Consider the following 22893-nt stretch of genomic DNA (forward strand, 5'->3'; position numbering starts at 1 on the left):
CAGAGACTGGGAGACGAGTCAGGATCGAGGGAAAGATGAACGGAGCAAAGTACAGAGAGATCCTTGATGAAAACCTGCTCCAGAGCGCTCAGAACCTCAGACTGGGGTGAAGGTTCACCTTCCAACAAGACAACGACCCTAATCACACAGCTAAGACAACGCAGGAGTGGCTTCGGGACAAGTCTCTGAATGTCCTTGAGTGGCCCAGCCAGAGCCCGGACTTGAACCCGATCGAACATCTCTGGATAGACCTGAAAATAGCTGTGCAGCGACACTCCCCATCTAACTTGACAGAGCTTGAGAGGATCTGCAGAGAAGAATGGGAGAAACTCCCCAAATACAGGTGTGCCAAGCTTGTAGCGTCATACCCAAGAAGACTCTAGGCTGTAATCTCTGCCAAATGTGCTTCAACAAAATACTGAGTAAAGATTCGGAATGCTTATGTAAATGTGATATTTCAGTTTGACATTTTTTATAAATTAGCAAAAATTTATAAAACAGTTTTTGTTTTGTCATTATGTGGTATTGTGATGTCATGATGGCGTATTATGTTGAGGCTTTAACTTCTCAAACACGGCAGAAAGCTAACACAATATGATGCCCCATCACATTAGTAATTCAGCCACTTAGATAACTAGCAAGTTAAACTTAAGGGGTCATGTTAACGCAGAATTCTGCATTTTTCGCATAAGAAAAAAAGATAAAACGCATAAGAAAGATCTTGCTGCGTTTAGTCAAACGCAGATCTAAAACGCTTCTTATTGTAATCGTCTCGACATCAGACTCATTTTGTTCTTCAGTTGCACTTCTCCACTTCTCTTTTTTTTTTACGGTATTGACAGTATTGAAAAACCATCCCGTGGCTGTTTTCAAACACCCCGGTGTACAGTATATACGGTATACCGCCCAAGCCTAATTGAGGGGGAATCAAACCTTAGTTTCCATGAACCTCCTAGCCTGGTTCCAAATCGGTTTGTTCTTTATAGCCAACATGGTCCCAGGTCTGTTTGTCCTTTTATAGCCAACATGGTCCCAGGTCTGTTTGTCCTTTTATAGCCAATATGCTCCTGCCTAACCTGGTCCCAGATCTGTGCTGTAATATACAAGACCTGGGAGCAGGCTATAGCCTAAGCCTCAATAGGCAGCCATCCATTCGTATAGCCTTCATCATCTTATAGCTATATCCCCTCTGTGTCAGGGACCATAGGAGTCAGTTATACAGCACACACTGATCTGGGACCAGGCTATAAGCACACACTGCAGTCCAATACCCATTAAGTTTAGTTATCCTATAACTAAAAATACTCCTTCTGTCTCTTAGATGGCTGAGCAGGTCACAGACTTCGGCTCCCCTGGCCTCTGTGATCCCCTAGTGAATGTCAATAGGAATGTGTAACAGCAGAGAACAGGCTAAGTATAGAGGAATGTGTAACAGCAGAGTACAGGCTAAGTATAGAGGAATGTGTAACGGCAGAGAACAGGCTAAGTATAGAGGAATGTCTAACAGCAGAGAACAGGCTAAGTATAGAGGAATGTGTAACGGCAGAGAACAGGCTAAGTATAGAGGAATGTGTAACGGCAGAGAACAGGCTAAGTATAGAGGAATGTCTAACAGCAGTGAACAGGCTAAGTATAGAGGAATGTGTAACGGCAGAGAACAGGCTAAGTATAGAGGAATGTCTAACAGCAGTGAACAGGCTAAGTATAGAGGAATGTGTAACGGCAGAGAACAGGCTAAGTATAGAGGAATGTCTAACAGCAGTGAACAGGCTAAGTATAGAGGAATGTGTAACGGCAGAGAACAGGCTAAGTATAGAGGAATGTGTAACGGCAGAGAACAGGCTAAGTATAGAGGAATGTGTAACGGCAGAGAACAGGCTAAGTATAGAGGAATGTGTAACAGCAGAGAACAGGCTAAGTATAGAGGAATGTGTAACAGCAGAGAACAGGCTAAGTATAAAGGAATGTGTAACGGCAGAGAACAGGCTAAGTATAGAGGAATGTCTAACAGCAGAGAACAGGCTAAGTATAGAGGAATGTGTAACAGCAGAGAACAGGCTAAGTATAAAGGAATGTGTAACGGCAGAGAACAGGCTAAGTATAGAGGAATGTGTAACGGCAGAGAACAGGCTAAGTATAGAGGAATGTCTAACAGCAGTGAACAGGCTAAGTATAGAGGAATGTGTAACAGCAGAGAACAGGCTAAGTATAGAGGAATGTGTAACAGCAGAGAACAGGCTAAGTATAGAGGAATGTGTAACGGCAGAGAACAGGCTAAGTATAGAGGAATGTCTAACAGCAGAGAACAGGCTAAGTATAGAGGAATGTGTAACGGCAGAGAACAGGCTAAGTATAGAGGAATGTGTAACGGCAGAGAACAGGCTAAGTATAGAGGAATGTGTAACAGCAGAGAACAGGCTAAGTATAGAGGAATGTGTAACAGCAGAGAACAGGCTAAGTATAGAGGAATGTCTAACAGCAGTGAACAGGCTAAGTATAGAGGAATGTGTAACAGCAGAGAACAGGCTAAGTATAGAGGAATGTGTAACAGCAGAGAACAGGCTAAGTATAGAGGAATGTCTAACAGCAGAGAACAGGCTAAGTATAGAGGAATGTGTAACAGCAGAGAACAGGCTAAGTATAGAGGAATGTGTAACAGCAGAGAACAGGCTAAGTATAGAGGAATGTGTAACAGCAGAGAACAGGCTAAGTATAGAAAAACATTCAAACCACTTAAAGTGTCACCACTAATACCACCACACCATCTGACAGGACAGGACAGAACATGACATGACAAAACAGGACATGACAGGACAGAACAGGACTTGACAGGTCAGGGCATGACAGAACAGGACAGGACAGAACAGGACAGAACAGGACTTGACAGAACAGGACAGAACAGGACTTGACAGAACATGACATGACAAAACAGGACATGACAGAACAGGACTTGACAGAACAGGACAGGACAGAACAGGACATGACAGAACAGGACAGGACAGAACAGGACAGAACAGGACTTGACAGAACAGGACTTGACAGAACATGACATGACAAAACAGGACATGACAGAACAGGACTTGACAGAACAGGACTTGACAGGTCAGGGCAGAACAGGGCAGAACAGGACTTGACAGGTCAGGGCAGAACATGACAGAACAGGACTTGACAGAACAGGACAGAACAGGACAGAACAGGACAGGACAGAACAGGACAGAACAGGACTTGACATAACATGACATGACAAAACAGGACATGACAGAACAGGACTTGACAGAACAGAACAGGACAGAACAGGACTTGACAGAACAGGACAGAACAGGACTTGACAGAACATGACATGACAAAACAGGACATGACAGAACAGGACTTGACAGAACAGGACTTGACAGAACAGGACAGAACAGGTCTTGACAGGTCAGGACAGAACAGGACAGAACAGGACATGACAGAACAGGACAGAACAGGACAGGACAGAACAGGACTTGACAGAACATGACATGACAAAACAGGACATGACAGAACAGGACTTGACAGAACAGGACTTGACAGAACAGGACAGAACAGGTCTTGACAGGTCAGGACAGAACAGGACAGAACAGGACTTGACAGGTCAGGGCAGAACATGACAGAACAGGACTTGACAGGTCAGGACAGAACAGGACAGAACAGGACTTGACAGGTCAGGACAGAACAGGACATGACAGAACAAGACATGACAGAACAGGACTTGACAGGACATGACAGAACAGGACATGACAGAACAAGACATGACAGGACAGGACTTGACAGAACAGGCGATGACAGGACAGGACTTGACAGAACAGGCGATGACAGAATAGGCCAGAACATGACAGAACAGATCATGACAGGACAGGACAGAACATGACAAGTATTGACTGAATTGGATATGAAAAAACAGGACATGACAAAACAGGGCATGACAGAACAGGACATGACAGAACAGGACAGGACATGACAGATATTGACAGAACAGGACATGACAGAACAGGACAGAATATGACAGATATTGACAGAACAGGACATGACAGAACAGGACAGAATATGACAGAACATTTTAAGACAGAACAGAACATGGCAGGACAACACAGGACCTAACAGAACAGGAACTGACAAAAAAAGACATGACAGAATAGGCCATGACAAATCAGAACGGGACATGACAGAAAAGGACATGACAGAACAGGCCATTATAGAACAGGACATGGGAGAACATTTTATGACAGAACAGGACATGACAGAACAGGACATGAGAGAACATGACAGAACAGAACAGAACAGGACATGGCAGGACCAAACAGGACCTGACAGAACAGGACAGCATAGGACATGAGAGAACAGGACATGAGAGAACAGGACATGACAAAACAGGACAGAACAGGTAATGACAGAACATGACATGACAGAACAGGAAATTACAGAATAGGAAATGACAGGACAGGACAGGTATTGACAGAACAGGACATGGCAGAACAGGAAATGACAGGACAGGTATTGACAGAACAAGACAGGACATGACAGAACAGGACGGAACATGACAGAACAGGACATGGGAGAAAATGTTATGACAGAACAGGACATGGCAGGACCAAACATTTTATGACAGAACAGGACCTGACAAAAAAGGAAAGAACAGATCATAACATGACCTGACAGAACAGGAAATGACAGGACAGGTATTGACAGAACAGGAAATGACAGGACAGGTATTGACAGAACAGGAAATGACAGGACAGGTATTGACAGAACAGGAAATGACAGGACAGGTATTGACAGAACAGGAAATGACAGGACAGGTATTGACAGAACAGGAAATGCCAGAACAGGACATGACATGACAGAACAGGACATGACAGGACAGGACAGGACAGGACATGCCAGAACAGGACATGACATGCCAGAACAGGACATGACAGGACAGAACAGGACTTGACAGGTCAGGGCATGACAGAACAGGACAGGACAGGTATTGACAGAACAGGACTTGACAGGTCAGGGCATGACAGAACAGGAAATGACAGGACAGGTATTGACAGAACAGGACATGACAGAACAGGACATGACAGAACAGGACATGACATGACAGAACAGGACATGGGAGAACATTTTATGACAGAACAGGACATGACAGAACATGGCAGGACCAAACAAGACCTGACAGAACAGGACCTGACAAAACAGGACAGAACAGAACAGGCCAGAACCTGACAGGACAGGAAGTGTAAATCCATAATCCCTTCACAGCCAACGAAGGGCCACCAGAATTACACTAAAATCTCTCGCTCTCTCGTAAAACACATCACACACAAAGGTCACCTGTGTCTACGTTCCACAGAGTTCCACAGAGGCATGACGGCTTAGACCCAACTAGTGTTATGAAAAACAGACAGGCTGATAAACCCTCCTCTTCACTCTACGACCTTCAAGACCACACCGTGACCTTTACAGCTGCTGTGTCCTGACTGAGTGTCAAGGGGACACTAGGCTATGCAGCCGTGATGCACAAAGGCAAAGCTGCCAACCAGACGAATCCATGTGAGAGGAACAGTATAACAGTAGTGATGGTGAATTGTGTTTGCAGATGTAATGTCTTTCTTTTAGCGTCAAAACATGGAGAAGACAAGACCAAATGTCAAGGACCTGAGAACTCAACAGACCCGAGACAGGCAGGCAACGTTAACAGGAACCGAGACAGATAGGCAACATTAACAGGAACCGAGACAGGCAGGCAACGTTAACAGGAACCGAGACAGATAGGCAACATTAACAGGAACCGAGACAGGTAGATAACGTTAACAGGAACCGAGACAGGCAGGCAACGTTAACAGGAACCGAGACAGATAGGCAACGTTAACAGGAACCGAGACAGGTAGGCAACGTTAACAGGAACCGAGACAGGTAGGCAACGTTAACAGGAACCGAGACAGGTAGACAACGTTAACAGGAACCGAGACAGGTAGGCAACGTTAACAGGAACCGAGACAGGTAGACAACGTTAACAGGAACCGAGACAGGTAGGCAACGTTAACAGGACCGAGACAGGTAGGCAACGTTAACAGGAACAGAGACAGGTAGGCAACGTTAACAGGAACCGAGACAGGTAGACAACGTTAACAGGAACCGAGACAGGTAGGCAACGTTAACAGGAACCGAGACAGGTAGACAACGTTAACAGGAATCGAGACAGGTAGACAACGTTAACAGGAACCGAGACAGGTAGACAACGTTAACAGGAACCGAGACAGGTAGGCAACGTTAACAGGAACAGAGACAGGTAGGCAACGTTAACAGGAACCGAGACAGGTAGGCAACGTTAACAGGAACCGAGACAGGTAGGCAACGTTAACAGGAACCGAGACAGGTCGGCAACGTTAACAGGAACCGAGACAGGTAGGCAACGTTAACAGGAACCGAGACAGGTAGGCAACGTTAACAGGACCGAGACAGGTAGACAACGTTAACAGGAACCGAGACAGGTAGACAACGTTAACAGGAACCGAGACAGGTAGGCAACGTTAACAGGAACCGAGACAGGTAGGCAACGTTAACAGGAACCGAGACAGGTAGACAACGTTAACAGGAACGGAGACAGGTAGGCAACGTTAACAGGAACCGAGACAGGTAGGCAACGTTAACAGGAACCTAGACAGGTAGGCAACGTTAACAGGAACCGAGACAGGTAGACAACGTTAACAGGAACCGAGACAGGTAGGCAACGTTAACAGGAACCGAGACAGGTAGGCAACGTTAACAGGAACCGAGACAGGTAGGCAACGTTAACAGGAACCGAGACAGGTAGACAACGTTAACAGGAACCGAGACAGGTAGACAACGTTAACAGGAACCGAGATAGGTAGACAACGTTAACAGGAACCGAGACAGGTAGGCAACGTTAACAGGACCGAGACAGGTAGACAACGTTAACAGGAACCGAGACAGGTAGACAACGTTAACAGGAACCGAGACAGGTAGGCAACGTTAACAGGACCGAGACAGGTAGGCAACGTTAACAGGACCGAGACAGGTAGGCAACGTTAACAGGAACCGAGACAGGTAGGCAACGTTAACAGTACCCGAGACAGGCAGGCAACGTTAACAGGAACCGAGACAGATAGGCAACGTTAACAGGAACCCGAGACAGGTAGGCAACGTTAACAGGAACCGAGACAGGTAGACAACGTTAACAGGAACCCGAGACAGGTAGGCAACGTTAACAGGAACCGAGACAGGTAGACAACGTTAACAGGACCGAGACAGGTAGGCAACGTTAACAGGAACCGAGACAGGTAGGCAACGTTAACAGGAACCGAGACAGGTAGGCAACGTTAACAGGAACCGAGACAGGTAGGCAACGTTAACAGGAACCGAGACAGGTAGACAACGTTAACAGGAACCGAGACAGGTAGACAACGTTAACAGGAACCGAGACAGGTAGGCAACGTTAACAGGAACCGAGACAGGTAGGCAACGTTAACAGGAACCGAGACAGGTAGGCAACGTTAACAGGAACCGAGACAGGTAGGCAACGTTAACAGGAACCGAGACAGGTAGGCAACGTTAACAGGAACCGAGACAGGTAGGCAACGTTAACAGGAACCGAGACAGGTAGGCAACGTTAACAGGAACCGAGACAGGTAGACAACGTTAACAGGAACCGAGACAGGTAGGCAACATTAATAGGAACCGAGACAGGTAGACAACGTTAACAGGAACCGAGACAGGTAGACAACGTTAACAGGACAGAGACAGGTAGGCAACGTTAATAGGAACCGAGACAGGTAGACAACGTTAACAGGAACCGAGACAGGTAGGCAACGTTAACAGGAACCGAGACAGGTAGGCAACGTTAACAGGAACAGAGACAGGCAGGCAACGTTAACAGGAACCGAGACAGGTAGGCAACGTTAACAGGAACCGAGACAGGTAGACAACGTTAACAGGAACCGAGACAGGTAGGCAACGTTAACAGGAACCGAGACAGGTAGACAACGTTAACAGGACCGAGACAGGTAGACAACGTTAACAGGAACAGAGACAGGCAGGCAACGTTAACAGGAACCGAGACAGGTAGGCAACGTTAACAGGAACCGAGACAGGTAGACAACGTTAACAGGAACCGAGACAGGTAGGCAACGTTAACAGGAACCGAGACAGGTAGGCAACGTTAACAGGAACAGAGACAGGTAGGCAACGTTAACAGGAACCGAGACAGATAGACAACGTTAACAGGAACCGAGACAGGTAGGCAACGTTAACAGGAACCGAGACAGGTAGACAACGTTAACAGGACCGAGACAGGTAGACAACATTAACAGGACCGAGACAGGTAGGCAACGTTAACAGGAACCGAGACAGGTAGGCAACGTTAACAGGAACCGAGACAGGTAGGCAACGTTAACAGGAACCGAGACAGGTAGGCAACGTTAACAGGAACCGAGACAGGTAGGCAACGTTAACAGGAACCGAGACAGGTAGGCAACGTTAACAGGAACCGAGACAGGTAGGCAACGTTAACAGGAACCGAGACAGGTCGGCAACGTTAACAGGAACCGAGACAGGTAGGCAACGTTAACAGGAACCGAGACAGGTAGACAACGTTAACAGGAACCGAGACAGGTAGGCAACGTTAACAGGAACCGAGACAGGTAGGCAACGTTAACAGGAACCGAGACAGGTAGACAACGTTAACAGGAACGGAGACAGGTAGGCAACGTTAACAGGACCGAGACAGGTAGACAACGTTAACAGGAACCGAGACAGGTAGACAACGTTAACAGGAACCGAGACAGGTAGGCAACGTTAACAGGAACCGAGACAGGTAGGCAACGTTAACAGGAACCGAGACAGGTAGACAACGTTAACAGGAACGGAGACAGGTAGGCAACGTTAACAGGAACCGAGACAGGTAGGCAACGTTAACAGGAACCGAGACAGGTAGGCAACGTTAACAGGAACCGAGACAGGTAGACAACGTTAACAGGAACCGAGACAGGTAGGCAACGTTAACAGGAACCGAGACAGGTAGGCAACGTTAACAGGAACCGAGACAGGTAGGCAACGTTAACAGGAACCGAGACAGGTAGACAACGTTAACAGGAACCGAGACAGGTAGACAACGTTAACAGGAACCGAGATAGGTAGACAACGTTAACAGGAACCGAGACAGGTAGGCAACGTTAACAGGACCGAGACAGGTAGACAACGTTAACAGGAACCGAGACAGGTAGACAACGTTAACAGGAACCGAGACAGGTAGGCAACGTTAACAGGACCGAGACAGGTAGGCAACGTTAACAGGACCGAGACAGGTAGGCAACGTTAACAGGAACCGAGACAGGTAGGCAACGTTAACAGTACCCGAGACAGGCAGGCAACGTTAACAGGAACCGAGACAGATAGGCAACGTTAACAGGAACCCGAGACAGGTAGGCAACGTTAACAGGAACCGAGACAGGTAGACAACGTTAACAGGAACCCGAGACAGGTAGGCAACGTTAACAGGAACCGAGACAGGTAGGCAACGTTAACAGGAACCGAGACAGGTAGGCAACGTTAACAGGAACCGAGACAGGTAGACAACGTTAACAGGAACCGAGACAGGTAGACAACGTTAACAGGAACCGAGACAGGTAGGCAACGTTAACAGGAACCGAGACAGGTAGGCAACGTTAACAGGAACCGAGACAGGTAGGCAACGTTAACAGGAACCGAGACAGGTAGGCAACGTTAACAGGAACCGAGACAGGTAGGCAACGTTAACAGGAACCGAGACAGGTAGGCAACGTTAACAGGAACCGAGACAGGTAGACAACGTTAACAGGAACCGAGACAGGTAGGCAACATTAATAGGAACCGAGACAGGTAGACAACGTTAACAGGAACCGAGACAGGTAGACAACGTTAACAGGACAGAGACAGGTAGGCAACGTTAATAGGAACCGAGACAGGTAGACAACGTTAACAGGAACCGAGACAGGTAGGCAACGTTAACAGGAACCGAGACAGGTAGGCAACGTTAACAGGAACAGAGACAGGCAGGCAACGTTAACAGGAACCGAGACAGGTAGGCAACGTTAACAGGAACCGAGACAGGTAGACAACGTTAACAGGAACCGAGACAGGTAGGCAACGTTAACAGGAACCGAGACAGGTAGACAACGTTAACAGGACCGAGACAGGTAGACAACGTTAACAGGAACAGAGACAGGCAGGCAACGTTAACAGGAACCGAGACAGGTAGGCAACGTTAACAGGAACCGAGACAGGTAGACAACGTTAACAGGAACCGAGACAGGTAGGCAACGTTAACAGGAACCGAGACAGGTAGGCAACGTTAACAGGAACAGAGACAGGCAGGCAACGTTAACAGGAACCGAGACAGGTAGGCAACGTTAACAGGAACCGAGACAGATAGACAACGTTAACAGGAACCGAGACAGGTAGGCAACGTTAACAGGAACCGAGACAGGTAGACAACGTTAACAGGACCGAGACAGGTAGACAACGTTAACAGGACCGAGACAGGTAGGCAACGTTAACAGGAACCGAGACAGGTAGGCAACGTTAACAGAACCGAGACAGGTAGGCAACGTTAACAGGAACCGAGACAGGTAGGCAACGTTAACAGGAACCGAGACAGGTAGGCAACGTTAACAGGAACAGAGACAGATAGGCAACGTTAACAGGAACCGAGACAGGTAGACAACGTTAACAGGAACCGAGACAGATAGACAACGTTAACTGGAGCCGAGACAGGTAGGCAACGTTAACAGGAACCGAGACAGGTAGGCAACGTTAACAGGAACCGAGACAGGTAGGCAACGTTAACAGGAACCGAGACAGGTAGGCAACGTTAACAGGAACAGAGACAGGCAGGCAACGTTAACAGGAACAGAGACAGGCAGGCAACGTTAACAGGAACCGAGACAGGTAGGCAACGTTAACAGGAACCGAGACAGGTAGGCAACGTTAACAGGAACCGAGACAGGTAGGCAACGTTAACAGGAACCGAGACAGGTAGGCAACGTTAACAGGAACCGAGACAGGTAGGCAACGTTAACAGGAACCGAGACAGGTAGACAACGTTAACAGGAACCGAGACAGGTAGGCAACATTAATAGGAACCGAGACAGGTAGACAACGTTAACAGGAACCGAGACAGGTAGACAACGTTAACAGGAACAGAGACAGGTAGGCAACGTTAATAGGAACCGAGACAGGTAGACAACGTTAACAGGAACCGAGACAGGTAGGCAACGTTAACAGGAACCGAGACAGGTAGGCAACGTTAACAGGAACAGAGACAGGCAGGCAACGTTAACAGGAACCGAGACAGGTAGGCAACGTTAACAGGAACCGAGACAGGTAGACAACGTTAACAGGAACCGAGACAGGTAGGCAACGTTAACAGGAACCGAGACAGGTAGACAACGTTAACAGGACCGAGACAGGTAGACAACGTTAACAGGAACAGAGACAGGCAGGCAACGTTAACAGGAACCGAGACAGGTAGGCAACGTTAACAGGAACCGAGACAGGTAGACAACGTTAACAGGAACCGAGACAGGTAGGCAACATTAATAGGAACCGAGACAGGTAGACAACGTTAACAGGAACCGAGACAGGTAGACAACGTTAACAGGACAGAGACAGGTAGGCAACGTTAATAGGAACCGAGACAGGTAGACAACGTTAACAGGAACCGAGACAGGTAGGCAACGTTAACAGGAACCGAGACAGGTAGGCAACGTTAACAGGAACAGAGACAGGCAGGCAACGTTAACAGGAACCGAGACAGGTAGGCAACGTTAACAGGAACCGAGACAGGTAGACAACGTTAACAGGAACCGAGACAGGTAGGCAACGTTAACAGGAACCGAGACAGGTAGACAACGTTAACAGGACCGAGACAGGTAGACAACGTTAACAGGAACAGAGACAGGCAGGCAACGTTAACAGGAACCGAGACAGGTAGGCAACGTTAACAGGAACCGAGACAGGTAGACAACGTTAACAGGAACCGAGACAGGTAGGCAACGTTAACAGGAACCGAGACAGGTAGGCAACGTTAACAGGAACAGAGACAGGCAGGCAACGTTAACAGGAACCGAGACAGGTAGGCAACGTTAACAGGAACCGAGACAGATAGACAACGTTAACAGGAACCGAGACAGGTAGGCAACGTTAACAGGAACCGAGACAGGTAGACAACGTTAACAGGACCGAGACAGGTAGACAACGTTAACAGGACCGAGACAGGTAGGCAACGTTAACAGGAACCGAGACAGGTAGGCAACGTTAACAGAACCGAGACAGGTAGGCAACGTTAACAGGAACCGAGACAGGTAGGCAACGTTAACAGGAACCGAGACAGGTAGGCAACGTTAACAGGAACCGAGACAGGTAGGCAACGTTAACAGGAACCGAGACAGGTCGGCAACGTTAACAGGAACCGAGACAGGTCGGCAACGTTAACAGGAACCGAGACAGGTAGGCAACGTTAACAGGAACCGAGACAGGTAGGCAACGTTAACAGGACCGAGACAGGTAGACAACGTTAACAGGAACCGAGACAGGTAGACAACGTTAACAGGAACCGAGACAGGTAGGCAACGTTAACAGGAACCGAGACAGGTAGGCAACGTTAACAGGAACCGAGACAGGTAGACAACGTTAACAGGAACGGAGACAGGTAGGCAACGTTAACAGGAACCGAGACAGGTAGGCAACGTTAACAGGAACCGAGACAGGTAGGCAACGTTAACAGGAACCGAGACAGGTAGACAACGTTAACAGGAACCGAGACAGGTAGGCAACGTTAACAGGAACCGAGACAGGTAGGCAACGTTAACAGGAACCGAGACAGGTAGGCAACGTTAACAGGAACCGAGACAGGTAGACAACGTTAACAGGAACCGAGACAGGTAGACAACGTTAACAGGAACCGAGATAGGTAGACAACGTTAACAGGAACCGAGACAGGTAGGCAACGTTAACAGGACCGAGACAGGTAGACAACGTTAACAGGAACCGAGACAGGTAGACAACGTTAACAGGAACCGAGACAGGTAGGCAACGTTAACAGGACCGAGACAGGTAGGCAACGTTAACAGGACCGAGACAGGTAGGCAACGTTAACAGGAACCGAGACAGGTAGGCAACGTTAACAGTAACCGAGACAGGCAGGCAACGTTAACAGGAACCGAGACAGATAGGCAACGTTAACAGGAACCCGAGACAGGTAGGCAACGTTAACAGGAACCGAGACAGGTAGACAACGTTAACAGGAACCCGAGACAGGTAGGCAACGTTAACAGGAACCGAGACAGGTAGACAACGTTAACAGGACCGAGACAGGTAGGCAACGTTAACAGGAACCGAGACAGGTAGGCAACGTTAACAGGAACCGAGACAGGTAGGCAACGTTAACAGGAACCGAGACAGGTAGGCAACGTTAACACGAACCGAGACAGGTAGACAACGTTAACAGGAACCGAGACAGGTAGGCAACGTTAACAGGAACCGAGACAGGTAGGCAACGTTAACAGGAACCGAGACAGGTAGGCAACGTTAACAGGAACCGAGACAGGTAGGCAACGTTAACAGGAACCGAGACAGGTAGGCAACGTTAACAGGAACCGAGACAGGTAGACAACGTTAACAGGAACCGAGACAGGTAGGCAACATTAATAGGAACCGAGACAGGTAGACAACGTTAACAGGAACCGAGACAGGTAGACAACGTTAACAGGACAGAGACAGGTAGGCAACGTTAATAGGAACCGAGACAGGTAGACAACGTTAACAGGAACCGAGACAGGTAGGCAACGTTAACAGGAACCGAGACGGGTAGGCAACGTTAACAGGAACAGAGACAGGCAGGCAACGTTAACAGGAACCGAGACAGGTAGGCAACGTTAACAGGAACCGAGACAGGTAGACAACGTTAACAGGAACCGAGACAGGTAGGCAACGTTAACAGGAACCGAGACAGGTAGACAACGTTAACAGGACCGAGACAGGTAGACAACGTTAACAGGAACAGAGACAGGCAGGCAACGTTAACAGGAACCGAGACAGGTAGGCAACGTTAACAGGAACCGAGACAGGTAGACAACGTTAACAGGAACCGAGACAGGTAGGCAACGTTAACAGGAACCGAGACAGGTAGGCAACGTTAACAGGAACAGAGACAGGCAGGCAACGTTAACAGGAACCGAGACAGGTAGGCAACGTTAACAGGAACCGAGACAGATAGACAACGTTAACAGGAACCGAGACAGGTAGGCAACGTTAACAGGAACCGAGACAGGTAGACAACGTTAACAGGACCGAGACAGGTAGACAACGTTAACAGGACCGAGACAGGTAGGCAACGTTAACAGGAACCGAGACAGGTAGGCAACGTTAACAGAACCGAGACAGGTAGGCAACGTTAACAGGAACCGAGACAGGTAGGCAACGTTAACAGGAACCGAGACAGGTAGGCAACGTTAACAGGAACAGAGACAGGTAGGCAACGTTAACAGGAACCGAGACAGATAGACAACGTTAACTGGAACCGAGACAGGTAGGCAACGTTAACAGGAACCGAGACAGGTAGGCAACGTTAACAGGAACCGAGACAGGTAGACAACGTTAACAGGAACCGAGACAGGTAGGCAACGTTAACAGGAACCGAGACAGGTAGGCAACGTTAACAGGAACCGAGACAGGTAGACAACGTTAACAGGAACCGAGACAGGTAGACAACGTTAACAGGAACCGAGACAGGTAGGCAACGTTAACAGGAACCGAGACAGGTAGACAACGTTAACAGGAACCGAGACAGGTAGGCAACGTTAACAGGAACCGAGACAGGTAGGCAACGTTAACAGGACCGAGACAGGTAGGCAACGTTAACAGGAACCGAGACAGGTAGACAACGTTAACAGGAACCGAGACAGGTAGGCAACGTTAACAGGAACCGAGACAGGTAGGCAACGTTAACAGGAACCGAGACAGGTAGGCAACGTTAACAGGACCGAGACAGGTAGGCAACGTTAACAGGAACCGAGACAGGTAGACAACGTTAACAGGAACCGAGACAGATAGGCAACGTTAACAGGAACCGAGACAGGTAGACAACGTTAACAGGAACCGAGACAGGTAGGCAACGTTAACAGGAACCGAGACAGGTAGGCAACGTTAACAGGAACAGAGACAGGCAGGCAACGTTAACAGGAACCGAGACAGGTAGACAACGTTAACAGGAACCGAGACAGGTAGACAACGTTAACAGGAACCGAGACAGGTAGGCAACGTTAACAGGACCGAGACAGGTAGGCAACGTTAACAGGAACCGAGACAGGTAGACAACGTTAACAGGAACCGAGACAGGTAGGCAACGTTAACAGGAATCGAGACAGGTAGGCAATGTTAACAGGAACCGAGACAGGTAGACAACGTTAACAGGAACCGAGACAGGTAGGCAACGTTAACAGGAATCGAGACAGGTAGGCAATGTTAACAGGACCGAGACAGGTACCTGTTAGTGCATCACGTTACATTTGGAGACATTTGCTTGCATCACAAATGGCATCTAATTCCCTTTATGATGCACTTGTTTTGACTGGGGCACATAGGGCTGTACAGGGAAGACGGGTGCCATTAGGAAGGCAAACATTCTAAATGTCAGGACATTACTTCAAAAGCAGCAAGACAAACGTTCTTGACCAGTCAGTATGGATGTGCCAAATGTATCAGCTTATTGCTACTTTCTCTCAGTGTTAAATGACTCGTACGCTGATAGTCAAACACTGTGTAAGCAGCACAGCACTGCAGCACGACACAGTCAGTACTGTGTAAGCAGCACAACACTGCAGCATGACACAGTCAGTACTGTGTAAGCAGCACAGCACTGCAGCATGACACAGTCAGTACTGTGTAAGCAGCACAGCACTGCAGCATGACACAGTCAGTACTGTGTAAGCAGCACAACACTGCAGCACGACACAGTCAGTACTGTGTAAGCAGCACAACACTGCAGCATGACACAGTCAGTACTGTGTAAGCAGCACAGCACTGCAGCACGACACAGTCAGTACTGTGTAAGCAGCACAGCACTGCAGCATGACACAGTCAGTACTGTGTAAGCAGCACAACACTGCAGCACGACACAGTCAGTACTGTGTAAGCAGCACAGCACTGCAGCACGACACAGTCAGTACTGTGTAAGCAGCACAACACTGCAGCATGACTAGGGCTGGAAAATTCTGGTAACTGTCAATAAATTACATTGTTTTCCCCGAAATCCCGGTTGGAGGATGAGCGGAATCAGGAAGGAATAAGCAGGAAATCCGGAAGCCTCCAACCAGGATTTCTGGAAAACCAGTGAAAGTTTTGAAAGTTCCCATAATTTTCCAACCCTGAGCATGACAACTTCAGTACTGCTGGTAATGGCCGACATAGAGAAGTTACTTAAAGGAATCGGTTCCAGAATAAACATTGTTATCAATAGAGTTACTCTGTGGTATCAGTGTTGAAATTAGATTCTAGATGTACGAGGCACCAGAACCTTTAGATGTAAGAGGTACCAGAACCTTTAGATGTACGAGGCACCAGAACCTTTAGATGTACGAGGCACCAGAACCTTTAGATGTACGAGGCACCAGAACCTTTAGATGTACGAGGCACCAGAACCTTTAGATGTACGAGGCACCAGAACCTTTAGATGTACGAGGCACCAGAACCTTTAGATGTACGAGGCACCAGAACCTTTAGATGTACGAGGCACCAGAACCTTTAGATGTACGAGGTACCAGAACCTTTAGATGTACGAGGCACCAGAACCTTGCTCTCATTAAAGCTTCAAGTTCCTCAGTGTCCAAATCACCAACAAACTAACATGGTCCAAACACATAAAGACAGTCGTGAAGGGGGCACGACAACGCCTATTCCTCCTCAGGAGACTGAAAAGATTTGGCATGGGGTCCCCAGATCCTCAAAAAGTTCTACAGCTCCACCATCAAGAGCATCCAGACTGGTTGCATCACCGCCTGGTATGGCAACTGTTCGGCATCCGACCGCAGGCACTACAGAGGGTAGAGCAGACGGCCCAGTACATCACTGGGGCTAAGCTTCCTGCCATCCAGGACCTCTATACTAGCCGGTGTCAGAGGAAGGCCCCAAAAATTGTCAAAGACTTCAGCCACCCAAGTCATAGACTGTTCTCTCTGCTACTGCACGGCAAGCGGTACCAGAGCGCCAAGTCTAGGACCAAAAGGCTCCTTATAACAGCTTTGAACACCAAGCCAAGCTATTTTATTTCACCTTTATTTAACTAGGCAAGTCAGTTAAGAACAAATTCTTATTTTCAATGACGGCCTAGGAACAGTGGGTTAACTGCCTTGTTCATGGGCAGAACGACAGATTTGTACCTTGTCAGCTCGGGGATTCGAACTTGCAACCTTTCGGTTACTAGTCCAACACTCTAACCACTAGGTTACCCTGACTCTACATTAATATAATATCTCTTTCTATGGCTATATGGTATTCCATTCTATATGTTCTTTAAACACATGTTAATTACATGTAACTTTTAACTAATACAAATGTATTAACTGTATATTAAAATGACTTGACCTCGACATAAACCAAAGTACGATTCTATCACAAAATAAAGTAGATTTGAACGTTGGACTCACAGTGTTACTGAACTCTAATGTAGGAGAACATTTCCTAAGAGGTAGTCTTTCATGATAAGTGACAACAAAAGAAAAAAAGCATGAATAGATATATAATATAATACTGAATCCATTCTCGGTCACCTCCCAGGAGGTGTGTTGTGTAACTATAGTGGGTAGATGAATAAAGAGGAGGGAGTGCTATTGCACACACACACACAACACACACACACACACACACACACACACACACACACACACACACACACACACACACACACACACACACACACACACACACACACACACACACACACACACACACACACACACACACACACACACAGACATGGACACATAGACGGACACACACACTGGAGATTCGGTGGGTGAAGCTCAATTCCATGTTGTGGCTAGTGACAGTGTAGTGACAGTGTCGTGACAGTGTAGTGACAGCAAATACACTAAATAGACCTAGAATTACACTTCCAACTTGCATTACTGTCCAATTTACTGTCATGTGGTATGGAGAGAGAGACCACGGTTGGTATGGAGAAAGAGACCACGGTTGGTATGGAGAGAGAAAGAGAGAGAGAGACCACGGTTGGTATGGAGAGAGAGAGAAAGACCACGGTTGATATGGAGAGAGAGAGAGAGAGACCACGGTTGGTATGGATAGAGAGAGAGAGAGACCACGGTTGGTATGGATAGAGAGAGACCACAGTTGGTATGGAGAGAGAGAGAGAGAGAGACCACGTTTGGTATGGAGAGAGAGACCACAGATGGTATGGAGAGAGAGAGACCACGTTTGGTATGGAGAAAGAGAGAGAGACCACGGTTGGTATGGAGAGAGAGAGAGAGAGAGACCACGGTTGGTATGGAGAGAGAGAGAGAGACCACAGTTGGTATGGAGAGAGAGAGAGATACTACGGTTGGTATGGAGAAAGAGAGACCACGGTTGGTATGGAGAAAGAGAGAGAGACCACAATTGGTATGGAGAGAGCTAGAGACCACGGTTGGTATGGAGAGAGAGAGACCACGGTTGGTATGGAGAGAGCGAGAGACCACGGTTGGTATGGAGAGAGAGACCACGGTTGGTATGGAGAGAGAGATACCACAGTTGGTATGGAGAGAGAGAGATCACAGTTGGTATGGAGAGAGAGAGACCACGGTTGGTATGGAGAAAGAGAGAGAGACCACGGTTGGTATGGAGAGAGCGAGACCACGGTTTGTATGGAGAGAGAGAGAGATACTACGGTTGGTATGGAGAAAGAGAGAGAGACCACGGTTGGTATGGAGAAAGAGAGAGAGACCACAATTGGTATGGAGAGAGCTAGAGACCACGGTTGGTATGGAGAGAGAGAGACCACGGTTGGTATGGAGAGAGCGAGAGACCACGGTTGGTATGGAGAGAGAGACCACGGTTGGTATGGAGAGAGAGATACCACAGTTGGTATGGAGAGAGAGAGATCACAGTTGGTATGGAGAGAGAGAGATCACAGTTGGTATGGAGAGAGAGAGACCACGGTTGGTATGGAGAAAGAGAGAGAGACCACGGTTGGTAAGGAGAAAGAGAGAGAGACCACAATTGGTATGGAGAGAGCGAGAGACCACGGTTGGTATGGAGAGAGAGAGACACCACAATTGGTATGGAGAGAGCGAGAGACCACGGTTGGTATGGAGAGAGCGAGAGACCACGGTTGGTATGGAGAGAGAGAGACCGCGGTTGGTATGGAGAAAGAGAGAGAGAGACCCCGGTTGGTATGGAGAGAGAGACCACGGTTAGTATGGAGAAAGAGACCACGGTTGGTATGGAGAAAGAGAGACCACATGGTATGGAGGAAGAGAGACCACGGTTGGTATGGAGAGAGAGACCACGGTTGGTATGGAGGAAGAGAGAGAGACCACGGTTGGTATGGAGAGAGAGAGACCACGGTTGGTATGGAGAAAGAGAGACCACGGTTGGTATGGAGAAAGAGAGACAACGGTTGGTATGGAGAGAGAGACCACGGTTGGTATGGAGAGAGAGACCACGGTTGGTATGGAGAGAGAGAGACCATGGTTGGTATGGAGAGAGAGAGACCACGGTTGGTATGTAGAGAGAAAGACCACGGTTGGTATGGAGAGAGAAAGACCACGGTTGGATAAACAAATAAATATTCTATTGGACATGTCTTTTGTTTTAGAAAACCATAACACTTATTTATCTTCCCCAAATACTGCTCAGCACTACAGCAAAATAATTATTTTTTAAATAATTGCCATAATCCATGTTCAACTTCAGTGTTTTAGATAGTCTTATTCACTATTTTGACCCTGTAAATCCATCTTCTTACTCAAGACTTTAACACTCTACAGGTGTCCCAGTTTGACCACAACAGGGAGCCCTGGCTCTCAGCCTCTCACATGAATTCATAACACAGAGATTTATTTTCATAAGACTCAAGACCACATTCCTCCAATATCCAGTGTGTTCAAAAACACCACGACCCCCGTAATCACAAAGAACATCAGAGCAGGAATGCTGATCTAGGATCAGATCCCCACTGTTCATATAATCTTATTTATTATGATCTAAAAGGGAAAATGTATCCTAGATCAGCACTCCTACTGTTAGAGGCTTTGTGTATAAGGCCCAGACTCCCTGCAGACTGAGGCTCTGGGAAACTCAGTCCACATATTGCCAGGTCTAAGAGGGGCTATGCAGCAATAAGTTCTGGGTTGTATAAGCTCTGTGATGTGTCCCAAGTGGCAGCCTAGTTGCCCCATATGGGAGCCCTGGTCAAAAGTAATGCACTATAAAAAGAGAATAGTGTGCCATTTGGCACGTATCCCTGGCTGTCATGCTACAGTATAAACCAAAGACTTGGGCTGTATACATTCTGGGGATACTAAGCATATCATTCAAATCCAGACAGTGCAGTACAGTGCACCTCAGTCAGTGGAATTGGCAATTAGATAGTACTCAGTCCACATATTGTTATGGCTAATCAAGGGGTTCCAACACTCAGCAGTGATATGTTCTGTTTTTAATTCATCCAAACCCAGAACTAGGTCTAAATATTACGTGCGCAGGCTCCCGAGTGGCGCAGATGTCTAAGGCACTGCACCTCAGTGCTACAATACAGACCCTGGTTCGATTCCAGGCTGTATCACAAACGGCCGTGATTGGGAGTCCCAATAGGGCGACGCACAATTGGCCCAGCGTCGTCAGGGTTTGGCCAGTGTAGGCCGTCATTGTAGAATAAGAATTTGTTCTTAACTGATTTGCCTAGTTAAATAAAATGTTAAATAAATGTTAAACAAATGTTAAACAAAATGTTAAATAAATGTTAAATAAAATGTTAAACACAATGTTTCATAAATGTTAAATAAAGGTTAAATAAAATGGTAAATAAAGGTTAAATAAATGTTGAATACAGGTTAAATAAAATGTTAAATACAGGTTAAATAAATGTTGAATACAGGTTAAATAAATGTTGAATAAAGGTTAAATAAATGTTGAATACAGGTTAAATAAATGTTAAATACGGGTTAAATAAATGTTGAATACAGGTTAAATAAATGTTGAATACAGGTTAAATAAATGTTGAATACAGGTTAAATAAATGTTGAATAAAGGTTAAATAAATGTTGAATACAGGTTAAATAAATGTTAAATACAGGTTAAATAAATGTTGAATACAGGTTAAATAACTGTTAAATAAATGTTGAATAAATGTTAAATACAGGTTAAATAAATGTTGAATAAAGGTTAAATAAAGGTTAAATAAATGTTGAATAAATGTTAAATAATTGTTGAATAAATGTTAAATAAAGGTTCAATAAATGTTGAATATATATAATAATAATAATAATATAATAATAATGTTAAATGTTAATAGTCTATCACAGTATTCATCGTAAATGGCTCCTTTTCGGCCATGGCCCATAATGCTCTTGGGGAAATGCCATTTGGGACCCGGTCACAATCGAGAGTTAAATTAGCTCAGTGCAGCTCAGTCCATCGTTGCAATGCACATCCCTCCATGATATTGAAGCGAGTGTTTCCTCCTATAGCAGCCTACTGTCATTCCTTCACTATACTGGCTCTGTCTTTACTGAAACACTCTGGGGATTTAACTACTTAGTCTCTAGCGGTTGTTTAACAATGTTTTTTCCTAAATTGGTCAAGGCAGGAAATGGGACATATTTAGGAACATACAGGGAACACATTCCTGATAATAAACAAGGTATACATTATTTTTTTAAATAAACTATATAAACTCTCTGAATGTTCCTCAATATGTTGTAACATGGTTTAACAACAGCATGTTTCAACAACAGCAATCTGTTATCGACCAGAATATAATAAAGAACACTAATGTGTCATTACAGACACCGATTGCGGCCAGGAATAGTTCATTGTGTTCTCATCCTCAAAATTGTCTCTAGTATATGTACATCCCTGAAGCCTTTCTTCAGTCTCTGACTGCAAGGGACCGTGTCACAAGTCTGGAACTAACATCCTCAAAATGGTCTCTAGTATATGTACATCCCTGAAGCCTTTCTTTAGGCTCTGACTGCAAGGGACCGTGTCACAAGTTTGGAACTAACATCCTCAAAATGGTCTCTAGTATATGTACATCCCTGAAGCCTTTCTTCAGTCTCTGACTGCAAGGCACCGTGTCACAAGTCTGGAACTAACATCCTCAAAATGGTCTCTAGTATATGTACATCCCTGAAGCCTTTCTTCAGTCTCTGACTGCAAGGGACCGTGTCACAAGTCTGGAACTAACATCCTCAAAATGGTCTCTAGTATATGTACATCCCTGAAGCCTTTCTTCAGTCTCTGACTGCAAGGCACCGTGTCACAAGTCTGGAACTAACATCCTCAAAATGGTCTCTAGTATATGTACATCCCTGAAGCCTTTCTTCAGTCTCTGACTGCAAGGGACCGTGTCACAAGTCTGGAACTAACATCCTCAAAATGGTCTCTAGTATATGTACATCCCTGAAGCCTTTCTTCAGTCTCTGACTGCAAGGCACCGTGTCACAAGTCTGGAACTAACATCCTCAAAATGGTCTTTAGTATATGTACATCCCTGAAGCCTTTCTTCAAGTCTCTGACTGCAAGGCACCGTGTCACAAGTCTGGAACTAACATCCTCAAAATGGTCTCTAGTATATGTACATCCCTAAAGCCTTTCTTCAGTCTCTGACTGCAAGGG

General features: G+C 46.6%; 1 protein-coding gene across 1 annotated transcript in view; it reads right to left on the bottom strand.

Annotated features, from left to right (window-relative positions):
• ahcyl1 (adenosylhomocysteinase-like 1) overlaps positions 1 to 22893 on the bottom strand; it is a 58882-nt gene that overhangs the window by 29989 nt on the left and 6000 nt on the right. The window lies entirely within an intron of this gene.

The sequence above is a fragment of the Salvelinus fontinalis genome, chromosome 31, assembly GCF_029448725.1.
Source record: "Salvelinus fontinalis isolate EN_2023a chromosome 31, ASM2944872v1, whole genome shotgun sequence".
In the NCBI taxonomy this organism is placed as follows: Eukaryota; Metazoa; Chordata; class Actinopteri; order Salmoniformes; family Salmonidae; genus Salvelinus; species Salvelinus fontinalis.